The sequence below is a fragment of the Diabrotica virgifera genome, chromosome 2 (genome assembly GCF_917563875.1).
Source record: "Diabrotica virgifera virgifera chromosome 2, PGI_DIABVI_V3a".
Taxonomy (NCBI): domain Eukaryota; kingdom Metazoa; phylum Arthropoda; class Insecta; order Coleoptera; family Chrysomelidae; genus Diabrotica; species Diabrotica virgifera.
In genome coordinates, this window is record NC_065444.1 from 20,217,896 (window position 1) to 20,234,782 (window position 16,887).

At 31.9% G+C, this 16,887-nt stretch overlaps 1 protein-coding gene across 1 annotated transcript in view; it reads right to left on the bottom strand.

Moving 5' to 3' along the window:
• LOC126880626 (rho GTPase-activating protein 100F) overlaps window positions 1-16,887 on the bottom strand; it is a 262,842-nt gene that overhangs the window by 83,569 nt on the left and 162,386 nt on the right. The window lies entirely within an intron of this gene.

The following is a 16,887-nucleotide window of genomic DNA, read 5'->3' on the forward strand; positions in this document are numbered from 1 at the left end:
AAATGCTACAACAATATGACGTATTATTTAAGTTCAAGAAAATTAGGCTTCAATCGTAATCAACTGTAACATTTTTGTATTGAGGAAATAAAAAATGTAGTATATCAAAGTGTGTAAATAATTTATTTCTTTAGCTGAGCGCTTTCGACATAAACGTCATCATCGGAGCTAATGCTAAAATAAAAAAAGAGGTCTTGTAAGAAAAAGAAGTACAAAACTCTTTTTTTACTTACGTCAATTGTTAAAAAAAAGGTAAATAACATCTCAATTTTGTAGCGGTACTTTTTTTAACAATTGACGTAAGTAAAAAAAGAGTTTTGTACTTCTTTTTCTTACAAGACCTCTTTTTTTATTTTAGCATTAGCTCCGATGATGACGTTTATGTCGAAAGCGCTCAGCTAAAGAAATAAATTATTTACACACTTTGATATACTACATTTTTTATTTCCTCTATTCATAGTCCGTTCTTTAACGGTAAAATATTACAAAACCTCTAAATTTTAAAGAACCGCTTGGATTGACATGAAATTTGGCATACACATAGCTAACAAGTCAAAGAAAAAAAGTGATATTGTGCCGATATGTGCTTTTGCCCTGGGGGTGGTTTTCACCCCCTTTTGGGGGTGAAAAAATATTCGTCCAAAGAAAGTCAGGAAATGGATAAACTGGCTAATTTTAAGTAACTTTTGTTCTATAGAGTTTTTTCACTAAGTCAATACTTTTCGAGTTATTTGGCAGTGATTATGTTCATTTTTTCAACAAAATAACCACGATTTTAGACGGTTTCTCGCAAATAACTCAAATAGTAAGAATTTTATCGAAAAAAATTCTTAGCAAAAATATAGCCTGTAAAAAATTTAAAAAAATGGTGTATATATCACGTCTCTACACCTAGTAGAAGCAGAGTTATAGCTAATGAAAAATAGGTTAATATTCGTCAAATTCCAAATGGAATACTTTAACGTGAAATAACCAAAAATGAAGCACATTTCGGGGAAAACTCATTACAACTTATTTAAAGTGTTTAAAAAAATCTTCATTTTTGTTTTATAAAAAAAATTTCTAGCATCAAAATTAAACAAGTTACGCTCAAAATAAAATTAGTCCATTTTGGTTTTGGTAAAAAAATCGAGAAAGTCACCCCCTAATTACTATCTTAAATGAACTTAATCGTTACGACTTCACAAGTTTCTTGACTCGTGTATATATTGTTTATATGATCTGTAAGTTTCATCGGTTCAAAGTCCTTATTATTGAAAGGGCTGTAGTTAAAAGGGGTTGAACGAGTCACTGATCACGAATGTATGCAAATTTAGAAACACCAAATCTTAATCAATTTTTGTCTAACGGAAAAACCAAAAAATACATGATATTCAGAAAAGCAAAAATTACTTTTTTTGTTTTTCGAGATTTTTGGTATCTCAAACAATTTTTAAGTTATTTTGAAAAAAGCATATTTTTCAAAATTTAAATTTTTAAAAATTTTATTTTGAAAACAAATTTTTTCAAAAATAAGCACTTTGAGTCGATGAAACTTACAGACCATATAAACACAACATAAGTAAAATAATTTGTGGAGCGGTAACGATTAATTTCATTTAAGTTGCTAATTAGGGGCTGGTCTTCCCGATTCTTTTTTTGCAAAAACAAAAGGGATCAACTTTATTTTGAGCGTAACTTGTTTAAATTTACTGCTAGAAACTTTTTGTAAAAACAGAAATAAAGCTTTTTTTAAACACTTTAAAAAAGTTATAACGGGTTTTCCCCAAAAAGTGCTTAATTTTTTGAATATTTCACGTCGAAATATTCTATTTGAAATTTGGTGAATATGAATCTATTTTTTTCATTGGCTATAACTCTGGTTCTACGAGATCCAGAGACCTAACGCGTACACCATTTTTTACTTTTTTATAGGCTATATTTTTGTTAAGAATGTTTTTTTCGACAAAATAGTTATTTTTTGAGTTATTTGCAAAAAACCGTCTAAAAATGTGGTTATTTTGTTGAAAAATGAACATATTCACTCGCAAATAACTCGAAAAGTGTTGACTTGGCGAAAAAGCTCTATAGACCAAAAGTTACTTAAAACTAGTCAATTTACCCATTTCTGGACTTATTTTGGACATATATTTTTACACCCCCAATAGGGGGTGAAACTCACCCCCAGGGCAAAAGCACACATCGGCACAATATCACTTTTTTTTCTTTGACATGTGAGCTATACGTATGCCAAATTTCATGTCAATCCAAGCGGTTTTTTAAAATTTAGAGCAAAAACCGTGAAAGAATGGACTATCATTCAAGTGTGTACAAACTTATCAGTCTTTTAACTAATTTTTGTATTGACTTGTATTAAAAATTTTTTGAAAAATTAGCCACTCACATTATTTTTTATTCTTTTGTTATGTAATGATAATGTCCCGCTACTGAGAGCGATATATAGGCCTTTAAGATTTAATGATCCGTTCTACCCTCAAAGACTTTACAAGGGGTTGTAAGTGGAATGAGAGAATTGAGTACATCCAATGGATTACGTTGTAAGTTCGGATAAATAACCATTTTTGATAGATATCTACTATTCGTATTGTGTTTTATTGTTACAGTAGCATTAGCTAATAGGCTTAAGTACTTATTGTATTGATTCTTGTTTATTAGAAATGTACAAGTGTACAAAGTTTACGAAAGGAAAGACGTAAAGCAGAAATACCAATAATGGAATTCTTTTATTATTTAGCTGTTTTTAGATATTGGTTTTATAATATTTTATACAGGGTGCGCCAAACCTCTGGTTTTCTTTGATTACGGCTAAATTATGGGATATACAAAAAAATGTTTTTAATAAAATTAATGTATATCGAAACCGTCCATGATTTAAAATTATTTTCGATTATACAGGGTGAGTCAGAACGACGGTACGAACCAAAGTTGTGTTTTTTTTTAAATAGAACACCCTATATATTAAATCATTTCTGAATATATTTTTTTAAAATATTAAGAATTTATATAAGGTATTATAGGCCTAAAGTTAACAATTTTCGAAATATTTACACTTTTATTGAGAAAAATGGTAATATTCAAAGGGCTGTGAATTAGGCTTTCAAGATAATAAAAGTTTAAATGGCATCTCAAAGTTTTTTTTGTGTACTGTTATTTTTAAATAAATTAACATATTTGACATATAGCCATAAAATATACAGTGTGATCACTGATTAACAAATACAAAATTTTCTCATTTTTTTTAATGGGATACCCTGTACATTTTTGTTGCACTTTGTAGTAAATATTACAACCTTTCTTTTGGTATAAGGTTGTACGTACCTAGTATGTTTTTTTGTAGATATTAAAAAAACTATAGATTTTACGTTTTTGCGGATTTTTTATTAAAAAAATTTTTTGCAAAAAAAATAATTATAATCTTGTTTTAGAAACATACATCAAAATATCAAATACGAAAATAAAAACGTAATTAAAGATTAAAATAAATCGCATACTAGTACAATTCAATTGAATTTAATAACGTAAAATTATTTTACAAAAAATATTTTACCATATTAATGAATACATAAATTAGTTACTAAATTAAATGAACAACCAAATTTGATATCTACCCTAGTATTTTTTCTACCACAACAACTTTCCTGTACCAAATTAATTGTTAATTATATTGTATTTACGAGTAAGATCGGTTAAACTTTTAATTTAGCTTTTAAATTTACTTACATCTTGAAAACATAATTATAAAGTATGCTTTAAAACAAATGAATGTTAAATGTATTAGCCAAATTATTTAGTAACATAAATAGTATTAACTGGTGTCACAAAAGCTGGTAATACTTTTGTATTTGAAATTTTTGTAACAATTTCTTATATTATAAATTTTAATTTTTCAACCGAACAATTGGTGGATATGACATTTGTTTTGGGCGAAACCATTAGAAATTATTAGCAACTTTTGTGACACGACTACATATACCTCGTCCAATTTACTTACCGTTGCACGTCATCCGCGCCATAGCCTGTGACACGATACCAACACGAAATATTTAGGCGGTGGGTGTGTTCTTTTTTAGAATCAAAATGATTCTAAAGGGGAACACACCTACCGCCTAGATATTTCGTGTTGGTATCGTGTCACAGGCTATGGCGCGGATGACGTGCAACGGTAAGTAAATTGGACGAGGTATAGATACTATTTACTTCATAATATATTTCTATAACGTTGATTTGTTTCAATGCATACTTTCTCAAGATGTAGGTAAATTAAAAAGTTATTAACTAATCTTACTCGTAAATGCAATTTAACTAACAAAATTGTTAGTAACAAAATTGGTTGTTTAATTTAATAAATAATTTATCCATATTAATGATATATTAGTATGGTAAAAAATTGTTTGTAACATAATTTTAAAGTTATTAAATTCAATTAAGTTGCACTTGCATACGTTTTATTTTAATCTTTAATTACGTTTTTATTTTCATCTTTAATATTTTAGTGTATGTTTCTAAAATCAGATTATAATTTTTTTGCAAAAAAAATTGCAAAAAAAAAATAACTAAAATTATCGCGGATATAAAATATCCCCGAAACGTAAAATCTACAGTTCTTTTTTAAATATTTACAAAACCAAACATGCTATGTACATACAACCTTATACCAAAAGAAAGGTTATATTTACTACAAAATGCAATACTAATTATACAGGGTGTTCCATTTGAAAAAAAAATGAGAAAATTTTTATTTTGCAAATAGTGATCACACTGTATATTTTATGGCTATAAGTAAAAGATATTAAATTATTTAAAAATGACACTATGTTATAAAAACTTTGACCTACCAATTAAATTTTTATTACCTTGGAAACATAATCCACAGCCCTATACATATTATACATATTACCATTTTTCTCAAAAAAATGTAAATATTTCGATAATTATTAACTTTAGGCCTATAAGACCTAATACAAATTTTTCATATTTTTAAAAACTATATTCAAAAATGATTTAATATATAGGGTGTTCCATTTAAAAAAATAAAACTTTATGTCGTTCTGACTCACCCTGTATAATCGAAAATAATTTTAAATTATAGACGGTTTTGATATACATTAGTTTTGTTAAAAACATTTTTTTGTATATTCTATAGCTTATCCGTAATCAAAGAAAACCAGAGGTTTGGCGCACCCTGTATATAAAAATATAAAACAAAATATATACTATACCTACGTATCTTAAAAAATATATAAAATTAAGTGCTTACTTTTAACTTGAACATAAAAACCAGTTTTAATGAGAATACATTTGCGACATCAAAGGAAATATATGTACAATATGTATAGGAGTAGGTATATAAAAAATACAACTATAAGGAGTAAAATAAACCAATACGACATAATTTAAAATGTGAAAGAAACCCTCAAATTTTACAGGTTTTAAAAGAATCTTTTGCATCCCTAGTATAAGAAAAACACTTGAAATAATTAATTAAATATACAGACATGACAAAATATGTGCTTCTGAAACTATTTTCTTCCATTCTTCGTTAGCCTCCATTATACCACCAAAAAATTTTCTCAAGATTTTCCTCTCCCAAATACCTAGCTTCTTTTCTTCTTTTTGATTTATTGTTCATGTTTTACATGCATGGAATACCGTTTGTCTCACTATTCAGGGCGGGATTTAAGGGGCGGCAGGCGGGGCAGCTGCCCGGGGCCCCCACATTCTGGCGGCCCCCACAAATCGCTAAACGTAAAAAAATCAGCACATTACTCACAAAGAATAATTCTTGTCAACCAATTAACTGTGATATTTCGTTACATGGAAGGTTTCACTCCTGTTAAAAGGTTTCTAATATACAGGGTCTGCTTCCGAACCAAGAAATCCAAAGATTTTATTATTTTTAAACATTTATTTGTTTAAAGATGGAGTCTTTTGGGTTTCGACAGTTTGTTAAAAGAGGTCGCTATAGCGTCTAAATGTTAATTATATTTTGTAATTGACATGAATGGCAAAGGTATTTATTTTTCGATTCAGGGCATCATTGCATATGCTTTCCTGATGAGAACAAAAGAGTTCGAAATGGTCCATAGAAAGATGGTGATGATCTCTGAATCGATATTAAATATAATGCCTTTTATCTACCCACGGTTTTACTCACGTATCGAGTACTAGGAAGCAGATTTGTTGATCTTTACCTCGGTGAATTGATATGTTGTGGAGTGCAACTATGTAGACTCCCCATGTCTCTACATTCATCACCATTTTCCTTGCAATTTTTAGAAGGATGGGGAATAGGTATAAGAGAGAATCTGCTTCCGAACCAAGAAATCCAAAGATTTTATTATTTTTAAACATTTATTTGTTTAAAGGTGGAGTCTTTTGTGTTTCGACAGTTTGGTTTCTAATATTTTTGCCAAATCACGGCCATAGAGCAGAAGATATATTTGATTTTCTAATGACGTTCTTGCAAGAACATGATATAGAATTGAAAAACTGCAGGAGACAGTCCTACTACAACTCGTCAGTTATGAGTGGAAAATACAATGGTGTTCAGGCTAAAATTAGAGAACATAATATGGTGTTGTGAATTCCGTGTGCCGCCCATTCTCTAAATCAAGTTGCAAAAGCTGCAGCTGAGTGTTGTCCTGCTGTCATAGCATTCTTTGATTTTTTAGAAGAACTATATGAACTATAATATGTATTTTTCTCTTCCTCTACATATACATAGATCAAACTTGTTAATCGAATGTTTAAAAGTTGGGTCTCGAGAGCAACGCCGGCCATGGCAGAAATATTATTATTCCTAAAAAAGTAAATACTACTATTAGTCCAGGAACCGAAGCATTTCACCTCGCAATTTTTACAGAATGGATCGATGAAAATTTGAGAATAAGTAGTGGATAGATCAAGGATCAAAATCTATATGATGCCGAAAGGCCCTTTTACCATGGGGTCGGTTGCCACCCCATATTAAAGGTGGAAATTTTTTTATAATATTTTGACAGCAAAAGTTGATAAAAACATTCATTCTAAGCAAAAAATGTTCTATACATTTTTTTGATAAAATTAATACTTTTCGATTTATTCGCTATCGAATGTGTTAGTTTTATATAGAAAAAATCAATGTTTTTCGATATATACTCATTTACCAATCACTCAATTTTTGCCGTAGAAAAAATTTTTTCAAACCAAGTTCTTGGGAATTAAATAACCTACAATTTCATATTAAAACATTTTTTCGTATATTTGATGCTAATCTTTCTATTTTGAAGAAAATGGCATTTTTTACCAAACTACAAATAGTCGTTATTCGCTTTTAACTCTAGTTTTTTAAAAACTAATCATTCTAAGCCAGTCAAACTTTTAAAATCCATTAATAATACGTAAATAAAGAAGAATTAATAAGGCCAATGACTAAAAGCCGTAGAAAGCCGAGTAGAAATATATGCCGACGGATCAGAAGATGGAGAAATAAGGAAGAGAATAACGCAGGCAAACAGAGCTTATTTTGCCCTCTCCCATATATTTCGGTCAAAAAGTGTCCACCGAAATACAAAGATGAGAATCTATAAAACCTTAATTCGACCAATAACATGCTATGGCAGTGAAGTCTGGGTGCTGAAAGAAACATCCAAAAACAAACTCGACACATTCGAAAGGAAAGTACTTAGGAGAATACTAGGACCTGTGAGGGAAAACGGAATCTTCAGAAGTCGATACAACAACGAGCTTTATCAACTTTATAAGGAAACGCCCCTGTCAGACTTCATTAGATTACAAAGATTGCAATGGGCCGGACATGTGATAAGAATGGGAGAGGATAGGCTACCAAAGCGAGCACTGAATGCTAGAATGCAAGGAAAGAGACCGGTTGGGAAGCCACGAAAGCGCTGGGAAGACACAGTAAACAGCGACGCACAAGCCCTTTTAGGAGTCCGTGTATGGAGAAGAGCAGCCACAGACAGGCAAGGGTGGAGGCAAAAAATAAAGGAGGCCAAGGCTCAATTTGGGCTGTAGTGCCGTAGAAGAAGAAGAAGAATGACTAAAAGCAAAGCTAACTTATATTATTATGCTTCCAATTAAATTTCTTTTTTTTTGTTTTGAAAAAAATATATTGATTTTTTAACCGTAACCTTTTTAATTTTTATCTTAGAAAATTTGTTAAAAAACAATTTGGTAGGTTTTTACAAGATCTATAAGACTGTTAATACCAAATCCTTTTAAAATCCTCAGTCGCAAAAAGTGGTGACTTTGAAAGGGTTGGTAAAGATGATTTTTGCATGTTATTACAAGATTTAATTGTCAATAGCTCACTCAATTTTTACCGTAGAGAAAATTTTTTAAAACCAAATTCTTAGGAATTAAATAAGCTACAATTTTTGTTTTAATTATTTTTTTGTATCTCTGATCTTTCTATTCTGAAGAAAAGGGAATTTTTTACCAAACTTCAAAAATTCGATATTTGCTTTTGACTCCATTTTTTTAAAAAATAATCATTCTAAACCAGTTAAACTTCTAGAACCTATGAATAATACATAAGTAAAGAAGACGAAATAAGGTCAATGACTAATTTTAATCAGGGTGGTGATTATGGGTTTGCTTTCGATCACTTTTTCGCTGAAAAATATAGGGTCTGACATTCTTTTCATTATAAGCCACCTAATTTTTGAGCTAAAGACTTTTTTTTATTTTTGAAGATAGATATTTTTAAATACTTCAAATTAGTTTAGACAAGTGATCCTCGAAAAATGCATAGTTTTCCCGTCTTTTGACTTTGAATCTACAGTATTTAGCATTTGCCGAAGAAGACATAACATATAATAAAGTATAGCTCGATTACTATTGGTCTTAAAGAAAATTTAAAAACACGGTTTTGTTGATTTTTTCAAAAGGTACATTTTTGTAAGCAAAGTGGTTTTGATAAAACCAAAACTTTTTGAGTTATTTGCAGAAAACTGATTAAAAACATTAATTTTTTTAATATAAAACTAACACTTTCGATAGCGAATAAATAGAAAACTATTAATTTTATCAAAAAAATGTATAGAACATTTTTTGCTTAGAATGAATGTTTTTACCAACTTTTGCGGTCAAAATATAATAAAAAAATTTCACCCCTGACATCGGGTGGCAACCACCCCCATGGTAAAAGCGCCTTTTGGCATCATATAGATTTTGATCCTTGGACTATCCACTACTTATTCTCAAATTTTCAAGCAAATCTATCCATTCTGTAAAAATTGCGAGGTTTTGTCCTATTTTAAGCTTCATTACTTGGACTATATATGGTCATCTAGAAGTGATTCCGCAAAAGCGCTTGTTAAAGGTTATAACCAGATTCAAGGAGCATTATCCAAAATTTTAAAAGACGATGAGCAACAATTTAAAACTCGTAGAATCATCTCTCTATAATGAGCATTGAACACGATGTCTTAAAGCAACTAAACATGTCCGACATAATCAAGGAATTTTCAATGAAAAAATTTCCAAATGTACCCGGACTTTAACCATACATCTTACTATGTTTATTTTTATTATTTTAATGTAACAAGATACAGCTCTTTTACTTTTTATTATATAAAAATATATTAATACAAGTTGATCAATATTTTTTTTTTCATTTCTAAAAGGGAAAACCCTGTAGTTGGCTGTATACCATAGTTCGAACAACAATTTTTTTTAACGGTACGAGGTAGGGCCCCACACCAATTCTGTCCAGGGGCCCCCACTGTTTTAAATCCGGCTCTGTCACTATTGTTTCATGAGTTCAAATTTTGGCTGCTGTGGTCACGTTTTTGCCTTCAACGGTGCGTTTAGTGATCCTTCTGTCTCGCTGTTTTTCAAAAACCGTTTATCTGTTTCTCTTTCTTCGCCTAATCTATTTGTAACCATTAGTCCAAGGTACTCAAATTCTGTTACTTTCTCAAATTTTCTCTCTACTCTCTTTAGTTCGTCTCATTTTCCTTTTTTTTTCAGCATTTTCCCCTCTGATTTGTTTTTTCTTGATCTATAGTCAGACCATCTAGAATGCAGGGAAAGAGACCACTTGGAAAGCCAAGAAAACTCTTGGAAGACGCAGTAAACAGCGACTCAAGCCCTTTTAGTAGTCCGTCTATGGAGAAAAGCAGCCACAGACAAACAAGTTGAGGCAAAAAATAAAGGAGGCCAAGGCTCAATTTGGTCTGTAGTGTTATAGAAGAAGAAGAAGATAGTCAGACCATATTTTTTAGTTTCTTTTTCAAATTTTGTGTACATTTTTCGAAAGTCTATTCTTGATCGTTTCAGAAATCAGGGTCTCCCTGATTCAATCCTCTATTGATATTAAACTGATTTGAAATCAAATGAAAGACAGGTAATATTTAGGAATTACTATTAGACTCTGTAGGAACATCTATTTAAAACCACGAGAAGTTTTCTATCAGAAAATATAGAACTTCTAGCTTTGAAACCGAGTTTGTGGTGGCAACCTGAATTCATGCCTTCTAAACTTTGCAAGACAAACACACGAAGGATACTGGAGACTAGGAGGAATTTAAGATTGCCTAATCAAAGTAACTACTTGGATACATTATAACGATTGGATCATTATAAATTTACGTCAGCAGCTATCTCGACGACAAAGCGAGAAATGCCATGAACTCGTGGGTGTTGGAGAATTTATAGCTTTAGATAGTAATCCAAGAGTATTGGGAACATTTATAGGGTGTACTTAAAAGGATGGATTGCTTAGACTTAGACATACTTAAATCCAGAAGATTTTAATTATAAGGAAGATTTGACTAGACTAAACATAAGCATACATTATTATATAAGAATTACAAGTACTCTTCCTCCAAATATGGTTCACACCGTCTAATTAAATTTTATATTTTATAAAAGAAAAGTCCCAAAAACGACGCTGTATATTCGGCTTATTTTACAAGAAATTAATTATGTTTATTTCACTTCTAAAAACATCGTAATTTTAATAAACTCTCAAAGCAAATAAACAAAAAATACAAGTTTGTCGCCGGCGACACGACGCTTTATAGACTTATTACGTCAAAAACGACGGCTTATAAAATAACGAAAAGGAAAGAAAAACGCTTTTATGTTCTCAAACACCATGCAACACCGGAGTTCAAATTACCATAAAAAACATAAAAGAAAGACTTTCAGAATGGGCCTTTATACCGAACCCCTAGATATTTTTTGATGTAACCAAAAAATGCAGCAGGGGTGAATTCCACGTTGGGGACGAGGAGATACGTTGATGATAAAAGCTTTGCTAAAACTCGCATTCCTCGTTAACTTTGCTTAGATATTTTGGCTATATGCAATAAATAATATGTAGATTTATTTCTCGTAATATGTTTTTTTATTATTATAGTATGATACAATTGATCCAAAAGATGGCATAACCCAGACATCCAAAGTGAAAGTTATCCTCCAACACGAAATTGTCTATATGGTCCACATAATGTTCAAAAAAAAGTCACACCATTTTGAGCGTCGGACTAGGGGGAGAGAGGGGGAGAAATCGATAAATTCGTAGTTTTTTACGTTTTTTGCCAATATTTATAAAACTATGCGGTTTAGCATGAACAACCTTCTATACAAAAATGTTCTACATTAAATTTGAAATAAAAAAGTCTCTATGCATAATCCTTCTAAAATGAACAGTTCCAAAATTTCGGAGGTAGTATAGTATAATTGGTCCAAAAAAGGCCTAACCCAGACATCCAAAGTAAAAGTTTTCCTGCAACACCAAATTGTTCTATATGGTCCACATATTGTTCAGTAAACAGTTACACCAATTTGAGCGTACGGTTTGGGGGTGAGATGGGGGAGAAGTCGGTAAATTAGTAGTTTTTTTTTACGTTTTTCGTAAATATTTCTAAAACTATGCTTTAGCGTAAACAATGTTCTATACAAAAATGTTCTACATAAAATTTAAAACAAAAAAGGTTCTATATATAATTGTTATAAAATCAAACGGTTCCAGAAGGTGAAAAGTGGAAGTTTTCGATACTTTTTATATTTTTGGGCAATTGATGATGATTTTGGGTGGTAAGGTTGTCGTTTCTTCAAGGGCTTATCACTAACATACCATCGGCCACTGAAATAGTAAAAATTATTTACAAAACACAATCCTGTTAAAGAAAATTTCTTTCATCAGTAATAATATTACAAATTGCCCAAAAAATATAAAAGTATCGAAAACCTCCACTTTTCACCATCCATAACTCTAGAACTGTTGATTTTATGTAGAACATTTTTATATAGAACATTGTTTACGCTAAAGCATAGTTTTAGAAATATTGACGAAAAAAGTAAAAAAACTACTAATTTACCGACTTCTCTCCCATCTCCTCCCCCCCCCCGCCCCAACCGGACGGTCAAAATAGTGTAACTTTTTACTGAACAATATGTGGACCATATAGAACAATTTTGTGTTGGAGGAAAACTTTTACTTTGGATGTTTGGGTTAGGCCATTTTTTGGACCAATTATACTATACTACCTCCGTAACTTTGCAACCGTTCATTTTAGAAGGATTATGCATAGGACCCTTTTTACTTCAAATATAATATAGAATATTTTTATATAGAAGGTTGTTCATGCTAAACTGCATAGTTTTAGAAATAATGACGAAAAACATAAAAAAACTACGAATTTGCCGATTTCTCCCCCCTCTCCCCCCAAACCCGACTTTCAAAATGGTGTGACTTTTTTCTGAACATTATGTGTACCATATAGAACAATTTGGTGTTGGAGGATAACTTTCACTTTGGATGTCTGGGTTTGGGTCTAGTTATACCATACTATTATAATTTATAACATATTTGATTTAATTATAAATTGTAACCAACAATTTTTACCGATTTTTCGAGAATGGAATTTTTAACACAGCTGTTTTGGTAATGGATTTGTTGTTATTTAGGGATAGATAAATAATAATAATAATCATTATTGCGTTGAGCCTAGTAGGTCCATGACTTGATTGACCATTCCTCTACATTACTTTTTGTCCATCATCCTCCAATTTGAGACGAGAGTCTTTTTGGATCTTCTACATCCATTTTCCTTGTTCTGGGTTTATCTCTTCTTTGGCGTTCTCCCATTGTACTTGACAGTAAAATTTTCGGTGGTCTACCATTTGGCATCCTTTGTGTCCTATACCCCATTCCACGAATATTCGACCCTCTTGGATTATCGCGACAACGAATATTTTACTGTGCAAAATATGAAGAACGAAAGTAAATTGCAAATTATATTGTTGTTTATTGTAGTAATTATTATAGCAAAATACTTTCGTACTTCTTATGTTGCACATTAAAATATTCGTTGTTGCGATAATCAAAAACAGTCGTATATTCGTGTAATACACCATAGCCATCATTCGCTTTGAGTAATATCAGTCCTAGTATGGTGGGATTTCCATGTAATTCTCTCAGATTTTCATTTGTCGTTCTGATCCAAATGCTATTCTCAATTTTCCTCCAAACATTTTCCTTAGTAACCTATCCATATGTGCACCTTTTCTTATGTTTTTTATTTAATGTCCATGTCTTTGATGGAACCTTAACTCTAAAAAAAACAACAGCAGAAAAATTAAGAAGGACACAGCATAAAAAGGAAATATCAATACTTGAAATAAGCTTGAGAAACATGCTAAGAATAAGAATCGAGGAAGTTTGTAGACGAACAAAAGTGGAAGACATTTATCGAATGTATTACAAGACAAGTATGGAGCTGGTTAGCTCATGTTCAGCGAGAATAAATGATGGCAGGTGGACAAAAAATTTCGTGAATGGAAACCATGTGCAGACAAACAAAGACGGGGAAGACCCCAAACGAGACGAACTGATGACCTCAAACAAATTTTGAACAATTGAATAGCAGAGGAACCGAACAGAAGAAGATCCAAATATCTCGAGGACGCATAGTATGTTCAACAATAGACAAATAATCAGGAGTGATTGATGATGTCTTTGATGGATAAGTCACTATCTTCTTCTTATGGTGCCTATCCGTTACGGATGTTGGACACTAACATGGCTATTCTGACTTTGTTGACTGCTGCCCTGAAAAGTCCGGTAGTGGTTAAGTTAAACCATTTTCGCAGGTTATGCAGCCAGGATATCCTTCTTCGTCCTGGCCCTTTTTTCCCATGCACTTTACTTTGAAGTATGGTCCGAAGTAGGTCATATCGTTGTTCATTGCGCATTATATGGCCCAGGTATTCCAGTTTGAGACGTTTTATGGTTACGACTAGTTCGCGCTCTTTACCCATTCTATGTAGAACTTCTTCGTTGGTAACTCTGTCTATCCAGGAAATCCTCAACATGCGTCTATAGCACCACATCTCAAATGCTTCGAGTCTCTTCAGTGATGCTTCAGTTAAGGTCCATGACTCCACGACATGTAAAAGAACGGAGAATACGTAGCATTTTAGTAAACGAACCTTTATTTCCAATTTTATATCGTGGCTGTTAAAGATTTTTTTTCATTTTGACGAAAGCTGATCTTGCCTTCTTAATTTCCGTGGATTGGTCCCACTGTTCATTTAAGTTTGCACCCAAATAACAAAAGTTGGTGATTTGTGTTATAGGTTGTTGTTTAACTAGTAATTGACCAGGTGATATCCTATTTTTCTTATAACCATGTATTTGGTTTTTTTGATGTTAAAATCAAGCCCACACCTGCTACTTACTTCTGCCACCCTGGAGACAAGTGTCTGCAGACCTTCAAGACTGTCTGCAAAAATGACAGTATCATCAGCGTATCTTATGTTGTTCAATCGTTCTCCGTTTATAAGTATTCCCTCGTCTATGTCCGTTAGCGCTAGGTTCATAATGTGCTCTGAATATGTATTGAACAATAATGGGGACAATATACATCCCTGTCGCACACCTCTTTTTATCTTTATGTCGTCTGTTAACTGATTCTAACAGCTGCAGTTTGTTCGTAATAGATATTGTTTTTTATACTGCGATCTCTGCTGTCTAGACCAATTGAATTTAATACTTTCATCAGTTCGTCATGTTTTATTCTATCGAACGCTTTCTGGTAATCAACAAAACACACATATATGATATATCACAATTCACGTCTCTACATCTTTGAAAGAGAACTTGTATTGCAAAAAGTGCCTCTCGAGTACCCAATGCATCCCTGAAGCCGAATTGTGTATTTGTCATGTGTTCTTCACACTTTTTGAAGATATTCTTCTTTAGCGACGAATCGATTGAGGGTAAAATTGTACATTTACCGCGCGCCTGCGCACACTGACAGTATGTAGTTCTGACAGTATTGTAGTTCATTACTAATCTTTCAAGATAGGTATGTATGTATCTGTAACCGTGCAAATAAGTCATTAAAAGAATATATTAGTGGTTTTAGGAAATGTATTATTTATTATAATTCTTGTGTTTTTGGATTAATAAAATATTATGTAAGCATAACATTTTTACACTATATGTCGCCGTGTTGTGTAATTATATCCGAAACTTACATATCTATTTCTAATGCCTCGATGGAGTAGTTAGAAATGCGTTAGCACTGAGATTGGAAGGTTGCGGGTTCAATGCCCGGGTGATTCATATTTTTTTTTATTTTTGGTTGTTTTAATAAAAATTTTTTGAAAGTGGTAGATAAGAAAGTTAGTTTGATTTTTAAATAAAATACAAATAACCTTTTAAGTATATTTACTTCGTTTAAATTACCTATTATATAATAGAAGAATATCTTCTTACGTGCGTACATAGTACACACACATTCTTTTTTTATATATTCTTTTATGTATAATTTTTAAAAAAGTTTTCAGGAGATAGCTCATAAGGCTTATTATTTGATAATCTTCACATTTTTTGGTATTGGGTTTTTTAGAGATTGTTATAAAAGTTGATCTTAGCCACTGTTGGGGTATTTTTCCACTTTGGTATATATTGTTGAAGATCAAGGTAAGTCTTTTGACTTCGTCTTTATCCATAATTTTCAAAAATTCTGAGTAGAACTCGTCTGGTCCTGCGGCTTTTCCCTGCTTAATATTGTTTATAGCAGCTTCTACTTCCGCTTCGAGAATAGGTGGTCCGGTATCGTCATTTTCATTTTGTGTGATGATGACATTCCTATCGTCTTCAAATGTTGTTGTCACATAGTTCATCCATGTTGTTTTTGTTTCTTCAATATCAACTATTGGATTTCCTTGAGTGTCTGTTAAGTGTCCCGGCCCTTTTGATTTATAGATGCCTGCTGCTTCTTTGATCTTTTTGTGGAGGTTGAAGGAATCGTGTTTACGTTCCAATATCTCAATTTCTTCACACTTTTCTTCCAGATTTCTGTTTTTAGCTTCTCTGATAGCTTTTTTTATCTCTTTGTCTAGAAACTGATATGCAACATAGTCTTTCCGCTTGGATTCTCTTCTTCTGTCCATCATCTGTAATATACCGTCGGTCATCCATGGTTTTTTCTTTTCTGTGTTTTTCGATCGCAGGTATTGGTCTAATATTTCCTTCCCAATGTTTTCTAAGTGGTTTATTTCTGTGTCAACATCATTAACTACTTCTGACTTAGATATGTTGTTCTTCAGATATTCCCGTACTTCTTGCTTTATGTCACCATTTCTCAGTTGTTTGAGATCGTATCTTATAGGATTAGGTTTGTGGATTGTTTTAAATTTCAGACGAAACTTACCGACAAGTGGGTTATGGTCTGACTTAATATCTGCACCAGGGTAGGTTTTCACTGATGTTATTGAGTTTTTGAATCTTTTATTTATTAAAATATAGTCAATCTGGTTTCTTATGAAATTTTCTGGCGTGTCACCGAATAGTCACTATAAGCCGAATAATCATTCTCATCATCATCATCAACAGCTATTCCATCCACCGTCGGATGTGAGCCTCCC